Source organism: Hylobates moloch, unplaced genomic scaffold (assembly GCF_009828535.3).
Source record: "Hylobates moloch isolate HMO894 unplaced genomic scaffold, HMol_V3 SCAFFOLD_6, whole genome shotgun sequence".
Taxonomy (NCBI): domain Eukaryota; kingdom Metazoa; phylum Chordata; class Mammalia; order Primates; family Hylobatidae; genus Hylobates; species Hylobates moloch.
The window spans coordinates 52366570-52383048 of record NW_026652281.1 but is presented as its reverse complement, the minus strand read 5'-3'; the positions used below and the strand labels follow the sequence as shown (position 1 = coordinate 52383048).

The following is a 16479-nucleotide window of genomic DNA, read 5'->3' as shown; positions in this document are numbered from 1 at the left end:
TTTTGAATAAAATAAAAACTATTTTTTTTAGTTTGAAGAAAGACTGTTTATTCTGATTCTCTCCAACTTATGAACTTTTTTTTTTTTTTTTTTTTTGAGACAGAGTCTCGCTCTGTCGCCCGGGCTGGAGAGCAATGGCGTGATCTTGACTCACTATAACCTCCTCCTCCCAGATTCAAGCGATTCTCCTGCCTCCACCTCCCGAGTAGCTAGGATTACAGGCACCCACCACCATGTCCAGCTAATTTTTGTATTTTTGTATAAACGGGGTTTCACCATGTTAGCCAGACTGGTCCTGAACTCCTGACCTCAGGTGATCCACCCGCCTTGGCCTCCCAAAATGCTGGGATTACAGGCGTGAGATACCATGCCCAGCCGCACTTAAGAACTTTTGAAAATTATAACTCTGAGCTTTTTAAGGACACAGGGTTAAAAGGTGGTTTGTTGGCAGATGGGCATCAGCAAAGCCTGTTTCGAAAGCTCAGCATGAGTGCACACATGCACTCAGCCTTGGCCTTGCACTGTAAATTTTTAGCAAAGTACACAAGTATGGGGTTTTGTTGCCAAGGAAATGGCTTTGTTTCTCTGAGGAAGGAGATATTGAGGACACTTCTCTGTAAGTGATCACCGAGCAAGGCCATATTGTTTCCCAGACCTGCTGTTCTGTACAACGTGAAGCTCTTCGGTCCTGTCTGTGCCTCTCTGGCCAGTCTTCATTACAGTGGCAGCAGGCAAGCCAGGCTTTTGCTGACATCTGCCTTCCCTTTCTACTTGCCCAGGCAATTGTGGCTTGTGTTTGAACTGAACGATGAAGAAAGATCTCAGGCAGTTTTGAGTCAGCCTTCAGGTTCCTCAGAAACTTTAAACACAGGAATGAATGAGGTCACTGAGGTCAGGAACTCCAGGCGCCCCTGCCTCATGCTTGGAGCATCAGCTTCTGGAGGTCAAGGGTAGGACTATCAGGGGCTACATGACGAAGATGATAGTGGTGAGAGGTGACAGCGTGCTGGCAGTCCTCACAGCCCTCGCTCGCTCTCAGCACCTCTTCTGCCTGGGCTCCCACTTTGGTGGCACTTGAAGAGTCCTTCAGCCCACCGCTGCACTGTGGGAGTCCCTTTCCGGGCTGGCCAAGGCCGGAGCCGGCTCTCTCAGCTTGCAGGGAGGTGTGGAGGGAGAGGTGCGAGCGGGAACCTGTGCTGCGCGGCGCTTGCGGGCCAGCTGGAGTTCTGGGTGGGCGTGGGCTTGGCGGGCCCTGCACTCGGAGCAGCCGGCCAGGCAGTGAGGGGCTTAGCACCTGGGCCAGCGGCTGCGGAGGGTGTACTGGGTCCCCCAACAGTGCTGGCCCACCGGCGCCGCTCTCGATTTCTCGCCGGGCCTTAGCTGCCTTCCTGCCGGGCAGGGCTCGGGACCTGCAGCCCGCCATGCCTGAGCCTCCCACCCCCTCCGTGGGCTCCTGTGCGGCCCGAGCCTCCCCGACGAGCGCCGCCCCTTGCTCTACTGCGCCCAGTCCCATCGACCACCCAAGGGCTGAGGAGTGCGGGCGCCCAGCGCGGGACTGGCAGGCAGCTCCACCTGCAGCCCTGGTGCGGAATCCACTGGGTGAAGCGAGCTGGGCTCCTGAGTCTGGTGGGGACGTGGGGAACCTTTATTAGTCTAGCTCAGGGATTGTAAATACACCAATGAACACTCTGTATCTAGCTACTCTGGTGGGGCCTTGGAGAACCTTTATGTCTAGCTCAGGGATTGTAAATACACCAGTCAGAACTCTGTATGTAGCTCAAGGTTTGTAAACACACCATTCAGCACCCTATGTCTAGCTCAGGGTTTGTGAATGCACCAATGGACACTCTGTATCTAGCTACTCTGGTGGGTACTTGGAGAACCTTTGTGTCTAGCTCAGGGATTGTAAATGCACCAATCAGCGCCCTGTCAAAACAGACCACTAGGCTCTACCAATCAGCAGGATGTGGGTGGGGCCAGATAAGAGAATAAAAGCAGGCTGCCAGAGCCAGCAGTGGCAACCCGCTCCGGTCCCCTTCCACGATGTGGAAGCTTTGTTCTTTCGCTCTTTGCAATAAATCTCACTACTGCTCACTCTTTGGGTCCACACTGCCTTTATGAGCTGTAACGCTCACCGCGAAGGTCTGCAGCTTCACTCCTGAAGCCAGCGAGACCACGAGCCCACGGGGAGGAACGAACAACTCCAGATGCGCTGCCTTAAGAGCTGTAACACTCACCGTGAAGGTCTGCAGCTTCACTCCTGAGCCAGCGAGACCACGAGCCCACGAACCCACCAGAAGGAAGAAACTCCGAACACATCTGAATATCAAAAGGAACAAATTCCGGACACGCTGCCTTTAAGAACTGTAATACTCACCGCGAGGGTCCGCGGCTTCATTCTTGAAGTCAGTGAGACCAAGAACCCACCAATTCCTGACACAGTGGGATCACTTAGAGAGAGCCAGAAGTCCAGGCCATGACAAGCTGGGACCCAGCTCTGCTTCACATGTAAGTTATTCGTCTTCTAATTGTCCCGCTAGGTGAAATTAATCATTTATTCAGAATCTCCACTTCCTGCTAGTTGTCCAGCTGGCGTGGCTGTAGCTCCTTCCTGCAAAGCAATGTTGAAGAAGCTATGGAAGCAAGAAGGAAGCATGGATTCTAAAAACTGACAACAAACCACTTACCCCTATTGCTCTTCTTCCTAAAGCTAAAGGTAAATTCTGGCTGGAGTTGCAAATGGGAATGTTAGCAAATGGCAATAGGAATGGTGGTTCTAATGCTTGGGGCTCACCACCTTCCCTCCCTTATACTCCTTTCCTGATGCAGAGTGCCAGAGTAGCCAATACCCCCTTTCAACAGGAGCTCACAGTCAATACTTAAGGAGGAAAATTACATTAAAAGAAAGATTAAAACTGCACAAGACAACAATACATAGCACCCAAAGCAAAAATATTAGAGCAAACAGACCAAGGATTTTTTTTTTTTTTTTTGAGACGGAGTCTTGCTCTGTCGTTTAGGCTGGTGTGCAGTGGTGTGATCTCGGCTCACTGCAACCTCTGCCTCCCAGGTTCAAGCGATTCTCATGCCTCCGCCTCCCAAGTAGCTGGGACTACAGACCATGCCCAGCAGAACCCGAGGACCTTCAGGACACCATTTGAAAATTATGGAGAACATGGCATCCTAGAATGAGAAATCCACATCTGGTACTGTCAGCCAGGGTTCCTAGCTTTCAGCAGAGAGGGAATTATTAAAAATAGATAGGATAGCATAGCTCACCCCACCCCTGAGAGGGAGAGATGACAAGCTTGGAGGTAGGGAGAACGGCCTGGATTCACAATGCAGTGAAGATACTGCTGCTGCCGGGCACAGCAGCTCTGGCTCATATCACTAGACATGGGACCCGGCTGGGGGACTCGTACCAGGGAGCCTGGACACGGGACCCTGCTGCTGGGGCTGTGGCTGCAGGGCTTCTGGAGGGTCTGTGTTGCTGAGACTCCAACTGCTGCCCCCACCCACAGGAATGGAGCCTGCCCCAGTTTCTGATTCATGGTTTGAGGCAGGAGTGTCTCACTGGAAGATCTTGCACCACGGGCCTGTACCTTAGCTTTAAAGAAGGCTGTGGAAAGGCATATATGGCATTTTTGTTTCTGTAATTTGAAGTAGCTCTACCTAATAAGACAGAAAATTCTCCAAAAGGAGAAGGAGGTTCAGATACTAAGGGAGGAGGAAATAATGACAAATGCTTACTACAGGAACTTTGGCAAATTGCTTTATCTCTGAGCATTATTCCTCTAGGAAAAATAATGGCCCTTCTAAGTCGTCCGTCCATCCATCCATCCACCCATCCATCCATCCATCCATCCATCCGTTTATCCATCCACAGCAAACATTTAGTAACAGCTGTTCCAGCTATCTATTGTTTCATAATAAATGACCCCAGCTTAGTGGCTGAAACAATCATTTCAAGGTATCTCATGACTTTTGTTGGTAAGGAACTCACACAGGACTCTGCTGGGTGATTCTGCTCCCTGTAGAGTCAGCTGGAGTCCTTTGAGATATTCAAGTAGCAGCTGATCTCATCTGGACTTGTCAAAATGGCTTTGCCGCCTTATCTGATCCCTTGACCGGGATGGCTGGAAGGCTGGACTCCACTGGGCTCCACTCCCTCTCCATGTGGTCTTAGGCCTTTCCACATGGACTCATCAGCAGGGTAGCTGGGCTTCTTACACGAAAGCTCAGGGCTCCAAGAGACCAGGTTTGCCTTAAGGCTAGGTTTAGAGGTGTCATAATGTCACTTCCACCACACTCAGTTGGTCAAAGCAGTCACAGGTTAGCCCAGATTCAAAAGGGGAAATAAAATACATAGACATCACCTCTGGATGGGAGGCATCAGTGAATTTGCGGTTAAGAGCCTTTAATCCACTATAAGAACCAACTATGTGCCAGACATAGTGTTAAGAGGGGGAGATACGAAACCAAGACATGGCCCTGTCTTCAAGGAGCTTGCAGTCATACAAGGTTACAAATGAAGGCAGTTAATGAGATCAGTGTCAAGAAGCATTGTAAATTGTAAAACAATTTTAATATGAAGGATTGCTTTATCTCTGAGCTTTATTCCTAAATAATCCTAAAACCAGGATCTAACAAATCCCTCTAATGCTCTCAAGTATCAGTTACTATTTGTTGACTGTTCATCAAGAATCAGGCACTCAGCTAGGAATTCTTTTGGTATAATTCTTCCCAATTCTCAAACCAATCCCACTGCAGCAATTTCTTTTTTTTCTTTTTTTTTTTTTTTTGAGACGGAGTCTCGCTCTGTCTCCCAGGCTGGGGTGCAGTGGCTCGATCTCAGCTCATTGCAAGCTCCGCCTCCCAGGTTCACGCCGTTCTCCTGCCTCAGCCTCCCGAGTAGCTGGGATTACAGGCGCCCGCTACCATGCCTGGCTAATTTTTTGTACTTTTAGGAGAGACGGGGTTTCACCGTGTTGGCCAGGATGGTCTCAATTTCCTGACCTCATGATCCGCCTGCCCCAGCCTCCCAAAGTGCTGGGATTACAGGTGTGAGCCACCGTGCCCAGCCTACTGCAGCAACTTCTACATGCCAAAGCCTTGCCCATGCTCCTTGTTTGATGACATGATATCTTGGGTTTGGTCTTATATCAGCACCCACCACTCTACCCGTCGATGCCACTTAATAGATGCTTCTCGACATGCCCACGCAGGGCTCTAGCCACTTAAGGAGAGATTTTCAATTTACAGTGACCCAACCAACCACTCGTTAGATGCACTGATCTGTTCCTCTCACAATTATTACTTTAATTTGCTGTCCTCTCTCGGGCTGTGAGGCGACAAGCTTGTAGGCTGCAAGGCAGACAGGGTTGAAGATGTATTTAAAAGTGCTTATGCTCTATTAGCAAAACTTACTAAATTCCTGATGTGTTTAGGGAACTAGACCACGGAGCACTGTGAGCCAACACAGTTCCTGCCTCAGAGAATAGTCATCCAGACAAGATTTTAAAACTTTTCATTAGTTTTACCTGATTGATAAAATTAGAATGCAGAAAATCAGAAAAGTAAAAAACAAAAAAGCAGCTAGTCATAATCTCTGTCCAAAAATGGTGCTATTCACATTTTGATTTATTGCCTTCTGGTTATTTCTTTATTTTTAGTTTTAAGAAAATTAATACACTTCATTTTTTAGAACAGTTTAAGGTTTATAGTAAAATTGAGCAGCTAGGACAGCTGTTTCCCTCTGCCCTCCTTCCCTGCACATAGTTCCCCCTATTATTAACATATTAGTGCCATATATTTGTTACAATTAGTGAACCAATATTCATACATTATTATTAAATAAAGTCTATCATTTACTTTAAGGTTTATTCTCTGTGTTGTACAGTTCTGTGGGTTTTGACGAATGCAGGTCAGTATCCATCATTTCAGTATCCTACAGAATAGTTTCAGCATTTATCTTTTGTACTGTCAGCCCCTACCATCATACACTCCTGCCTGCAGCTTGTTTTCTTGTTTCTTTATTTTTCATATGTGAGCCTAACACAAGCCTTCCTTTATGCTATTGTACCCTTCCTCCACATGTTTATAAACTCTCATAAACATCATGGGATACACCATTCTATACTTAACCATGCCCCTAATGTTGGACATTCATGTCGATGACAAGCGTTCATTTATCATATAGGATATTTTAAAATCATTTCATGGAAATAGGTTTCCAGGATCTAGATAGCATTCGGGGAAGAAAGTAATTTAGAAAGAAACAGCATTGTATGGTGTCCCCCAGCACCTCCTAGACAAAAGGCTTTTGTCTAAAGGTTGGAGGCCTGTGCTGTCTTGGCCTAGTGAGTGCCAGTTTCCGCGTGGCTGCCCCGCACCCTTAGGAAGGCTGTGGGGGGGGACGGTGCTGGCCTGGGTCTTAGCTTCCCTGCTCCTGCAGGAAGGTCTGGGCTTCCTCATTCACTCCCTTCTACTCTCATCCATCAGTGCCTTCAAACTGAAACCTGGAACTATGGTATTCTCTTTGGCTCTTAGGACAGGTTGGCTTAATGGGGGAAGTATTAATAGCACTGGTGTCAGTGGAAGTGACCTTGAGCCATGTAGGAAGATTTTGATAAAACGTGTCACTCTTGTTACCTATCAGGATCAAACTGCATCACGGAAGCTGCACACGATGACACCCTGTCTGGAAAGTTTTTGCCAGAGGGCAAAAGACTGAAGCAGAATATCCCTTTGCCATTTCTCATGTTAATTGCACACCAGAACTAATAAGAATAATATGAGAATAAGAGTACTTTCTTTTTTTTTTTTTTTTTTTTTTTTTTTTTTTTGCTGTGAAACGGATAACCATAAAATTCGATATCTAGAGTCCTGGAGTGTAACAGCTCCTTCTCATACATTAGCTTCCATTCATTACCCCACAACAGTTCTGCATGCTAGCTGGCATTATTGCCATGTTACAGTGAGGAGCCTTGGCATCTCGGGTTCCGGAGAGATGATGTTGCCATATGTGGTTCTTCACGACTGTCCTACAGGCCCTCAGCTGGAATGTGACAGAACTGGGAGCTGAATCCAGGACAGTGGTTTCCTTATCTGCTCTAGCCAGGAGCAGGCCAGGCCACCCTTCTGGACACAGTCTATCCCACGTGGGGACAGACTGGCCAGCCCCAGCCCGTGGGTCTCAACACGGCCAGAGCGGCTGTGAGAAGTCTTGTTTGTTTTAGCCTTTGGAGTCCTGTCTGTTCTCTGACCTCTGACCCAGAACTGTGTGTTTCAACCACTTCCCAGTCTGTTGTCCTGGCTCAAAACAAAGTGAACGAAAGCTCTTTCCTCAAGCCCTGCTCTCATACTCAAGGGCTCCATGAAAATGAGTGGTATGGGCATGTGGCTGGTGAGTCGCTGTGGCCCTGAAATGAGCAGGAAGATAGAGGGCAGGTCCGGGCCTCGGAGGGCACTAACGGCAGGGAAGCAGGAGGGTCAGCATCAGGAGCCTGGCCTTTGGCCTGCAGAGACCTGAGTCCTCCCCTTACTCCTGAGCTGTGTAAGCTTAGGCAGGGAACTTACCCCTCTGGGCCTCAGTTTCATCATCGGGAAAGCAGGGCTGATCATAGTGCATGGCTTATAGAGCAGTTTTGAGGATTTCATGAACAAAAAAACAAAGGTAAAGCGCTTAGCCTTCTGCCTGGCATGAGTAAGCCCTCAGGAAACTGTAGTTGTTATTATTTAGTAGCCAGGAAAATACAGAACACTCAATCTGTTGGCTCCCTGGTGTTTCTAGAACTGTCAGCAAACACTTCCACATCACCAACCAGCAGGGCCATTCCTCAAACACCTTTGCTTTTGTCTGTCAGGCCTCCCACTTCAACAAGTGTCCCTGGGTTTAAGTCAGTAACCTCCTAGGCAGGGAAAGTTGCCTCACGCATGTGACATGCGAGCACGTCTCTAAAGGGGCAGAGGATCTGGCAAAAACATAGACTCGCAACTTGTCTGTTTCCTGAGACACCCACAATTGGCCTCATGGAAGCGGTTGACTTCTTCCCATAGCTGGCTGTGTCTTACTTCATCGCCTCCTCCAAGCCTAGGGCCAGCCCTGCCTGGCTGGGGGATCATGACAGTCTTTGTTCCCATATGGGCAAAGTCTTTTGAAAAGAGGGAAAGATCATTAGTTAGCTGTCAGCCTCCAGCATGGTTAGGTCATGAGTAATTCTTCTAGAGAGCCAGAGCACTGGCAATTCATTTGGTCGAGAACGTTTTATCTACTTGCACGGCATAGGGAGGAAATAAATGGAACAAGTTATATAAAAATCTCTGTCGACTGAACAATTCCTTACCAATCCAACAAGGAGTATGATGACGATGCCACTTTTCCTACCTTTGAGAGGTCATGCACAGACACACGCACATGCACACACCACATTATACCCCCCCACCACAAATGGGTGCACCCCTCTCCCCCAACCACATACTCACTGGTGCACACATACACGCCACACCACATTCTGTAGTGAGGAAACGATCACATGCAGCCTTAAGGACTGGTTTGCGTAACGGGTGCATATTTCTGCTAGTGTTTTTGTTCTTGCAGTCAGGACTGGCCCTTGTCTGAAAGCAAACCTCAAGGACAGGACTTCTTGGACTCCGCAGCCACCCCAGGCTGCTGCTCCATCGCAGGAAGTCCAGCAGGTGGCGCTGCACCCCGCGCGGACCCGGCTTGCCTGTCTTGGCCCCAGGGAGGTCGGTTGATGCGCAGTCGGGAAGTGGGTCTGCGCGCACCCCGCTGCAGCTGTGGCAAACGCAAATGATGACACACAGGCTTGACGAGGGCCTTTGTCAGAAGCAATGGGGATCTGGCGTCATCGCACAATGGAAAACAAACTGCTTCTGCCTGGCTGGCCAGAATGCACGTTTGCTCACTATTGATGCCGGGGCATTTACAGGCAGAATGAGTTCATGTGAAATTTCAGGATCTGCCATGACTCAGATTCACTTTCTGTAAACCAGAGTCAACATTACATTTCCCTTTACTCTGGGCCATTCCTTGAATTTTTAGGTCACCAGTTGTTTTTGTACTAACTGAAGGGATTTGAGTATTTCACAAGCACCTTATTTTTATTAGTATTTTTAGGGCATTACCAATTTGGGACTGATCTGTAGTGTGAGAGATTGTTGTCACTCTTAGCTCCAAACATAGGTTGGCTTTATATATTATTAACATATTCAGAATTATACTGTGTAGAAGTTCAAGTGAAACTTGTAAAATACTTTTCTGGCACGAAGCCCTGGGGAGGATCGCTCATGGAAACAAGGATGACGACTGGGGTAAGAAATGCAGGTGACTCGTGGGTGGGCAGGGAGTGGAAGAGAAGACAGCTGGAAGGTTTTAGCATTCAGAAAAAAAATGGAGACAACTAGAGGTGATCTGAAGATTATGGCAGAATTCAATATTGGGGGAAAGAAACAAGATGGGGGTTAGAAATTAGAAATTAGAAACAGCAGAGCTCCACAGGTTGGAAAGGTTGGAAAGGATTTGAGCAAGAGAACAAGAAGGAGCCTGCTAATAGCACCCTGGGTTTACATCAAGAGAAGCACCTGGAGAGAATTAACTCGGGAGGCGGTGGGAGCATGGGAAACCTTTTCATCTCCAAGAGCGGGCAGGAACAGCAGCTGGCCTGAACTTGAAGGTACACCAGGTAGCTTGCCTGGGCCGGGAGAAGGTGATTCTCTTCTATGCCTCTCTCCAAAGCCCTGCTTCTGATGCTGCTCCTCTACCCGTATTGAGGGGAAGATACATCCCTAAGAAGTTCCCTGCACCCCATTCTTTGTTGTGGCTAACTGGTCCCCTAGGAATTTTTCTACTAATTTTCAATTCCCCTTCTCACCTGGTGAAATCTTAAATCTTACTGTTCAATAAAAGTTCTATCGAAATTTCTATACCACGTTGAATTTTTTGTGTTTCCTTTGTTTTTAGTTCTTTGGGAGTTTTACTTAGAAAAAAAGCCTCTGGGGACTAGATAAGGAAGGAAACCCTCATGTGGACCCTCTTGAGCTCTGTTTTCTTTCCTGGCCTCACTGGTGTGGGCTCTCTGGCTGCCCTGCTGATCTCTTGCCTTACTGGATTTGGGTGAGGACTGAGGAGAGGGACAGGAGTGTATTCACTGGTTACTATTCAGACTAAAGGATTAGATGTCACAGGTGAATAAGCAAGAAAGCAAACACATAAACAAAACAGCTGAACGTTTTCAATCCAAGTGGAGCAGAATTTAGCTTTTCCAGCTAAACTGCCCCACCCCTGGCACCCAGGGAAAATGGTGCTCGTATTGTAATATGTTCTCCCATGGATGCATGCAATATTATGAGTAATTTTTGCCTTGTGATGTAAATTCTCTTTCTTCCTCACTCAGAAAAACATATTCTAGTTGAAAGAAAAAAAAAAAAATTCTGGCCGGGCGCGGTGGCTCATGCCTGTAATATCAGCATTTTGAGAGGCCCAGGCGGGTGAATCATCTGAGGTCAGGAGTTTGAGACCAGCCTGGCCAACATGGCGAAACCCCATCTCTACTAAAAATACAAAAATTAGCCGGGCATGGTGGCAGGTGCTTGTAATCCCAGCTACTCAGGAGGCTGAAGCAGGAGAATCGCTTGAACCTGGGAGGCAAAAATTGCAGTGAGCTGAGATTGTACCACTGCACTCCAGCCTGGGTGACAGAGTGAGACTCAGTCTCAGAAAAGAAAAAATAATTCTGATCCTTTTTGAGTGTGTGTGTGTGTGTATGTGTTTTATGTGTCTGTGAGAGGACACAAATTCAAACTGAAACTTTGCTAAGTAATAGGTTTTAACTGATCTGGATACATCAGGGTAGTGAGAACAGTAAGTCTGGAAAAGAAAACAATAGTTATCAATACACATACACTCTCCCACACATAGAACAATGCCTGGATCTACTGCATTTTAATATCCGCCGAATAGATAGCATGAATTCACATCATTTCAGCGATGGGGAAGTGGAAACTCTCAGAGAGCTTAACTGAATTTCCTGAGACCATGGGATGTCAGAAGGGCCACTAAATCTTTCAACTTCCAACTCATACTTTAAACTCCTGCCTCTTATCCTTTTCGAAGTGACTGCGGAAGACCAGGTACAGATCTGTAAAGTGTTTCATTCCATTTTCAGAGGAGCTGAGGTCAGATGCCTCCTACAGTCGAGGTCTCGCCAAGAAGACGGTGGCCACGTTCCTCAGTTCTCAGGCGAGTGTTTTGACGCCTGGGTGCTCCTGCCTGATGAGCCCAGCATTCATGAAGCACATGTGACAAGAGGACGGCTGGAATATTGCTCAATATTTTCAGGCCGACGGCACTGGCTGCATGTAATTTGAGAGGAGTGTAGAATGTCAGCCGGACTTTTATGACGCACCCCTCTCCTCTTCCTGAGAATTGTTTGCATGTGGAGATTTCCTGCCTGTATTTTTAGTGTCAAATTTTTTTGTGGTTGCTCAGGTACCTTCGGCCATGTTTTAGTGACTTACGCAGAAGCCCTGATGTCCCCGATAAAACTGATGACCATCGAATGGAAAGAAGTCAGTGTGGAAAGCCCAGGCATTGTCCCATAGCTGGCCTTGTGGGTTTGCACTGATTCCTCAGAATAAGTTTGCAGATAGCTTAACTTCCAGAATTCCTGAGTTTCACTAGTCCGCCTTCTTCATGATGAATTGGAAAAAGGGTATATTCTGGGGTAAAGCAAAAGGAAACTGGGTGCAGCAAAGATCCCTAGACCATTTTTTCCCAGTGGCCAATGCTCCTGCTGCTTTTTTCATGCCAGCTGAATCTCCCCAAGCCCCATGTCTGCGGCAAAGTCTTCGTGGTGAAACAGGTTGAGTCACACTTTTCTGATTCTCTGCAATTACAAATGTTATCACCTCATCTGACATAGAGAGGGTGTTGGTTGGAAATACGCATTAGGAATAAGCTCTTCGGAAACAGCAAAACTGCCTTCATGAAATGAAGACTTTTTTTTAGAAAGTCTGGAGCTAAAGTTATAAAAATAAAGAGGAGTCATCTCCCTTTCCTTCTCCTACAATAATGGAAATGAAATATCAAAGTAAACAGCACCACATCTATGTCCTCAGCACATGTGACTCGCTAACAGAACCATGCTAGCCACCCCATCCCTTCTCTCCCAATTTCTCTGCTGTTCTCACTGTCTCTCAAGACCTGATTTAAAACTACCTTCACTAAGAAGTCTTCCTGTCCCCCTTCTGGTCCTTCACGGAATATTATTTTGCTTCTGAAACTTAAAAAAACAATTTTGTTCTCAGGTCATTCTCTGTGTACATCCCATCTCATCCATCCTACAGATTAGATGTTCTTCCAGGGTAGAGGCGACCCCATCTCATGTCTTTTTATTCTCCCTCTGCTTTTTATTCCCACAGGCAGTCTTCAGTATGAGAAGCATCGATCTCAGATCTTACTCATTTCCAACTTGTACCAGTCAAAGGCCCTCCTAGCCAAGATAAAAGCAAAGTCTCCTTCCTCCAGAGCACATGGGAATGGCCCCCCAATAGCTGGGGCATGCAAGGTAATGAAGTTTCATCTTCCACCTCTACCCAAATATGACCTTGCTGATACCATCTCCTATTAGATGACAAATCCGGATGTTTCTATTGCGTAGTTGTTATTTGCCACATGCTTTCTGGACAAGTTTCTAGGTAACCTTAATGTCTGTGCTTCTGGGGAAGGAGGAGTAGAAAATAACTCACCTCTTCAGTAAGTGGTTTTAAAAATATAACAGTGTTTAAAAGCTTTTAGAGAGCAGCTCTCCTTCCGGCTGCTCCAGCTCTGTTTGCTTTGTGATAGGAGCCCCCGTAACGCTTCGTGCTTGGCAACATCTGACGAGGACAGAAGGCAGGTTTAAAGCTGAGAAGATTGATTTTTCCTTTGTAGGGCTTTCCATGAGGGGCGTGGGAGAGAAGTCACTTGGGGAAGCAGTGGTCAGTGAGGTTTACTTCTCCACATGCTCTGCATTCATGTGTAAGGCTAAACAAACGCGTTGTCTCCTCAAGCAAATCCCACACCACAGAGAGGAGCAGTTGGTCCTGGAGGTCCTAAGGAGGCGACCAGTGACCTGGAGGGTAAAAGGTTGGGGCTCCTGGGACCTTTCCTCTCACTCTCATTTCCGTCCTACACTGGCAGGGGAAATGTACCCAAATTTCCTGTGTGTTTCGATTTGATGTGGCCACACTGTGACCACTCAGGATCGCTCTGGTGCTGCTGAACTCCACGGTTCACATTAGGCCCAACTGTCTAGTTTTAGAAAGTGGGAGATTTCCCCTCTGCCAGGGCTTGGGGTTTATGTTCCCCGGAGCATTGAGCAAGAGCCTCATGTTTACAGAAATCTCAGGCCCCATGATTTCTTCCTGTCGGGGTAGAAGGAGAAGGAGTAGGCACAGAATGTGAAGTAGATCTTGTCACTTCAACCCCTTTGTTCTTGCCCAGCACGAGGTTACCAAGGAAAGGATACCTGGGGCGCTGGGGGTGAGGGTATATATTGGTTGTTTGAACTCTGAAAATATAATTTTAAAATTGGCATTGTAAATCAAATCATTAGGTCTTCTGCATATAGTTTTATGTTTTCTAAAACTTCATAAAGCTGTCAAAAAATACCTACACTACATTTTAAATGCTGTGGGCAATATAGTTTTTTAAAATTTTATTGTGAAGTGCTGTTGTAATTCCTTTAAGAGATGTACACTGTCTACCTGGTTTACTTTTTGTGCAAATATGCATATATACACTATATACATATATACACGTATACATACATGTATATACACACATATACATGTATATACACACATACACATACATGTATATACACACATACACATACATGTATATACACACATATACATGTATATGCACACATACACATACATGTATATACACACATACACATACATGTATATACGCACATACACATACATGTATATACACACATACACATACATATATACACACATACATGTACATACACACATATACATACATGTACATATACACACATATATATTTCAAAGTTTTTTGAAATCTAGTGCTCATACAGTATTTGGTAGTAACTAACAGCTGCTAAGTCAACCCCTAATCTTCTCAATCTCATCTGGTGTGACTTAGAGCAGAAATGGTCCAACCAGCGCAGCAACCATGTACCCACCCAAGTTGACTCCTATGGGCATATTATCCACAGGTGCTTCTACCTTGGTGTGTCAACTCCATCTTACAATTTAGGAGAATTTGGTTACATAGCACCTACTAGGTCTTAAAATAAAAATATCAATGCCCATTTTATATAGTGGGTCTATGTAGGATCTAGTGAAAATATGCACTTAAACCTTTTAGAAGACATGAGAGATTGAGGTCATACAATTTTTTTTACATATGTGAAGAGAGTAAATACTTAGTGTTCATCAACTCCATGAAAATGAAGATTCCAAACTACCACAAAACTAAGGAATAAAGGTTTATCATTTGGCTTTAAAGACTCTGAAAGTACTGGGTTCTATAATTGCCTTAATTGGGGTCATGCAAGGGTGGAACAATAGGAGCTAAATAGTTCATGTTAAGGCAGATCAAGGCTTGACAAGTTCCAGATTTCCAGCAGGATTTAACTCCTGAGTCACATCAACTTGAGGTACAAGATTCACTGGGAAGCAGGGAGGAGCAAAAATCAGTCTGTAGAACTCTAGAAAGCAGTACCTGATAAAGACCTTTAAAGTCTCCAAGAATCAAAGATAGTAAGATTCGTTTTCTGCTACCCCATCTTCAAAATAAAAGCTATTCAAAGCCACAACATAAATATAAAATTCTCCCATGGTAACCACCTGCTTGATTAAAATATGTTTAATTTTTCCTTTTCTTCTGTGAATTGCTGCTGCCCTAAGCATGCACGTGGTCTGCCTGTTAGCTTCCTAAGCACATCTGGCAAGGCGGGGTAGATGAGGAAGGGCAGCTATGGAGGTGGGCATTTGGGAGAATGTAAATGCAAGGCTGGGGACAGTTCTCACTGGAGGGTAGCATGACTGCCCAGCCAAGGGCCAAATAGAATAAAGGGACATCCCCGGCAAGTGCTCTAGAGTAGGTGGATTTCACAGTGTATGGAACCACTCCTTTTAGGTCCGAAGTGCTACGTACTTAGTTTATGATTTGCAAACATTCATCTTCTGGCTGGAAGGCTGGAGGCAAACAGACAGCTCATTAGGAAAATAACCAAAGAGCTAAATAAAATGGGGGAAGTAGGCAGCAGATCCCAGCCAGACAAGTGTGGCTCACAGTCCTTCATGAGAGATCAGAGGCCAAGCCAAACCAATGCGTCCGTCTCTCAAAGGTCATTCGTCTAGGGCTTTGTCAAACCAGGAAGGGAAGGGAGTTTCAAAGGGCCTTTTGTGGAACACACACAGCTCTGGCCCCTGAGATTCAAATCAGGATCGGGAAACCTGTGTAGCAACTGGCTGCATGTACAATGCTTAACGACCAGCCAGAGCCCTCCAGCCTTCTTTTCTTTTTATGAGCACGAAGTTTTCCCTGTAGATGGGAAAGAGATAATTAAAAAACAAAACAAAAATCTGTCCGAATTGCAATAAAAAACAACCAAGACCTGCAGTTATTTACTTATTTGTGAATAGAACCAAACATGTTAGATATTTTTTGTTGTATGTGATTCAACAAACTATATAGAAATTATATTTAAAAACCCAAGCCATTATTATTTGCATCATAGATCATACTATGTAGTGGCAGCATGAGAAATGCATCAAATATACATGCAGACATTATTTATATATTTATGTGTGTGTATGTATATCAAAACGAAGCAAACCTATGAGCAGATCAGCAGTAAACTTGTTAAAAATTGAGATAGAACTTAAGGTGGATTCTCTGTTGTTTCTGATCTCCAGGTTCTTTTGCTGGATCCTACCTTCCATGTACATGATCATCTCTTTCTTTTCCTTAGAATGGCCAATGATCCTTCTCTGTCCTCTTCTCTCTTCTGTGAGTGTTATGAACATTAAGAGCTTTCCCAGAAAACTTGGGCATTGTGCCTATATTTAGTTTCTGTTGTTGTTGTTTTGAGACGGAGTTTCACTCTTGTTGCCCAGTCTGGAGTGCAATGGTGCTATCTCGGCTCACTGCAACCTCTGCCTCCCGGGTTCAAGCGATTCTCCTGCCTCACCCTCCCACATACCTGGGATTACAGGTGTGCACCACCTCATCTAGCTAATTTTTTGTATTTTTAGTAGAGATGGGAGTTCACTATGTTGGCCAGGCTGGTCTTGAACTCCTGACCTCAGGTGATCCACCCGCATCAGGCTCCCAAAGTGCTGGGGTTACAGGCGTGAGCCACCATGCCCAGCCTATATTTAGTATTTTGCTCCTCAATCTCGTTCAGTTTTCAGTCAGCACACAGTTCTTTGTTT

General features: G+C 45.8%; 1 pseudogene; it reads left to right on the top strand.

Moving 5' to 3' along the window:
- Positions 1–6688: 6688 nt before the first annotated feature.
- LOC116470991 (putative uncharacterized protein encoded by LINC01554) lies at positions 6689–9108 on the top strand (annotated as a pseudogene).
- Positions 9109–16479: the final 7371 nt, after the last annotated feature.